Source organism: Anneissia japonica, unplaced genomic scaffold, assembly GCF_011630105.1.
Source record: "Anneissia japonica isolate Jap-2015-1 unplaced genomic scaffold, ASM1163010v1 scaffold9101_len17362_cov195, whole genome shotgun sequence".
NCBI lineage: Eukaryota > Metazoa > Echinodermata > Crinoidea > Comatulida > Comatulidae > Anneissia > Anneissia japonica.
The window spans coordinates 6,226-9,260 of record NW_022743298.1 but is presented as its reverse complement, the minus strand read 5'-3'; the positions used below and the strand labels follow the sequence as shown (position 1 = coordinate 9,260).

The following is a 3,035-nucleotide window of genomic DNA, read 5'->3' as shown; positions in this document are numbered from 1 at the left end:
AAATTGACTCACTGTTTTATTTATTTTTTTGAATTGTTATGTCATCGTTATGATTCCAAGTTTGGAAATTAAAATTAGATATTGCAGCTAGTAGGCCCTTGGGGACCCACGGTGGCCATAATACAGTGCCAGTATATAATTTATACACATTTTAAGTAAAGAGATGTTCGATGAGAATTATGGTGATTATGTGAAAAATTAACGGGTGAACTTTTAATTATGTTAATTACCAATGAGCAACACACACATTAACAGCAATGAGCTTCATTCAAAGTTAAATTACCATGGAAAACAAAAATGTACTACGCAACTAACGACAATACACATCTAGATGTGTATAAGAGACAGATTATAGGCTGATCAACCAACCCAGAATTAAATGTCACTTACATTTTTAAATTACATCTATCTTAAATCCATTGTATTTTAATTAACAACTTTTTAGTTAACTTTCCCTTTTTTTACATTTGCATTCTAACAATGTAATCTCTTCTTAAAATATAAAATTGGAGAAAGAGAGAGAGAGAGAGAGAGAGGGGGGGGGGGGGGGGGGAGAGAAAGGAAATTATAAATAAATAAACAAAAAATTTATTTGTTGGCCATCTTAAACGTTCTTTGTTTAAATTTCTTTATGTCTTTATTTTTCTACTGGAGGTGTGAAAATGCATTTAATATTTAAAGTTAGAGTATTTTTTCCCTTCACTAACTATCTGCATTAATAAATGCAAGTACACAAACACATAAGAGCTTCCAACATACCTGCAACAGCCAACAGTTCAGCATCTTCAATGTAATCTGGGTCCAGGTCTGTCAGTGGTTCTTGTTTCTCTTTGTGCTTCTGGAAAGTAAATGTAAAAATATGACAACTTTATTCTAAAAGGGAAATAAACAGGAAGAGAGTCAAAAAAAAAAAAATTAAAATTTTATTTGTAAATTAATTAAAATTAAAATTTAGTTATAATTTAGTTAATTGTTAAAATGTAAACTAAATAATTAAATAATAATTAATTAATAATAATAATAATTAATCAATTAAATAAGTAAATAATAATATTTAATATAAATTAATGTTAAATGTAATGTTGGTATTGTAGTAGTACATAGAGGGTAATTACCACGGATGCTGAGAAATAGTGTTGACTATCAATTACTGAAGGGTTGTTCTTATTGGCATTATTCATGTCTTACTTTCAAGTGGTTATCAAGATCAATTTTCACAGCAGGAAATTAGTAGACAAACTCCAGGAGCAGCTTTTACCACTTCATGTGGGGACAATAAAACATCATTCTTCAGTTCTCGTGTTCATCATGTAGCTTCATATGATGGGTAAGATTTGATTTCACAGTAAACAAATGGTGCATTTATGATCCAAATCACCTTCCATTCTCACCTGGAAGGAAAAGGAAGAAATGCACACGTAAAATTATTAGTCTTAGTATTACACTCAAGGTAACATAATATATTCATCAGTTTGTTTTATAACATGATCATTAAATTCATACATTAAAGTGATGCTGCTTCAGACACCCAAGGACCAAGGGGGCTGTACACAACTAAAGACATAAGCCTGGTTCTCACGAGAGCCCTAGTATCCGGATCGGGAGCTAACTGTTAGCGCTAACTGTTAGCACCTGCGTGAGAACGGATGATTGGTTAGCGCTAATCGTTAGCAGTATCCGGATACTGCAAGTGCTAACGGTTAGCAAGCGCTATCGGTTAGCAAGTTGAGTACGTTTTTATCATCAACCAATCACACGTACGCGTTTACAATTTCCAGTTTCTTATTGGCCAGTGATTCGATGATCATATTTTTGGTATCCGGATCGGGATTTTCTCGTATGGACGCACGGCAGCTAACAGTTAGCAGGATCTGGATCATGCTAACCGTTAGCTGCCGTGTGAGAACATAGCCAGTGTCTTTAGAAACCTCTCATTATTGTTCAGAAAACTTTTCAGAAGTCTACACATTTTGATCTTGTCAGTCAGCATAGACTTTGAACTACTCATTTAATTAATGGCATAACAAATTATTAGAATATCTCTTTTTTTTTTTAAGTGATAAGGGTGGGCTTTTTTTATTTTCTCTTTTTAATCAGATCAATAGAATATTGCCTTTTTTTTTTATCGATGAGAGTGAAACTGTTTTTATTTAGTAAGAATATTGTATTGAATAAAAATTGGTTTAATTTAATTGTTTCTTAAAGAAAATGTATTTACAGTCACAAAATTGCATGTTTTTTTTTTATGGTGTTGAAATAAATGATGCGGTAGAAATTTTTTTTAAAATCCACATCAATATTTTCCAAATTTTTGAGGCGGATAGGAATGATAATCTAAAATTTTTTCTATGTGTCTTAATACAGAAATCTTATTATTTGATATACGTAGAAAAATATGTTGAATATGACACACTATTCAGTAAAGTTAACAAGCCTGTAGCCTGGATTTTGAAAGACAGTTCTTAATTTACTGAAAAGGGCACGTGAGCATACAGAGCACCATGGGATGGGCTGCCTAGACTTAAGTAAGTCTGTGGGGAATAGCCCCTTGTTGTGGGGTACTGGGTGAAGAAGCTCCAGCATTCTCGATATTTACAGACCATGTTTTATTTTATAGACCTTAATTAATTAACCTAAAAAAAAAAAAATTTATAATGGAGGTACCGTACAAAGAAAGACTACTGTGAATCTGTGAAAAATAAAGGCATTGGAAACCTGAATATATGGCTAGCCTAGTCCCAATTAATTAGCAAAAGAATCTACCCTACTACTAGGTCTAGCCTACTTAGGTAAGTCAGTAGGTAGCCTAGCTAGGCCCTAGGCCTAGTAGTAGTACCGAATTCGATCCAACTCGGCCACAAGTCAACTCGGCTACAGTCAACTCGGCCACAAGTCAACTCGGCCACAAGTTAACTCGGCCACAAGTCAATTCGGCCACAAGTCAACTCGGCCACAAAAAGTTTGGCTACAGTCAACTCGGCCACAAGTCAACTCGGCCACAAATCAACTCGGCCACAAAAAGTTCGGCTGCAGTC

At 34.0% G+C, this 3,035-nt stretch overlaps 1 long non-coding RNA gene across 1 annotated transcript in view; it reads right to left on the bottom strand.

Moving 5' to 3' along the window:
- Window positions 1-641: 641 nt before the first annotated feature.
- Window positions 642-3,035, bottom strand: part of LOC117119434 — a 3,925-nt gene continuing 1,531 nt past the window's right edge. The window contains exons 2-3 of the long non-coding RNA XR_004447187.1: window positions 1,116-1,391; window positions 642-838 (exon numbers count right to left, since the gene is read on the bottom strand). This is a non-coding gene — a long non-coding RNA (uncharacterized LOC117119434). The remainder of the gene's footprint in view (window positions 839-1,115; window positions 1,392-3,035) is intronic.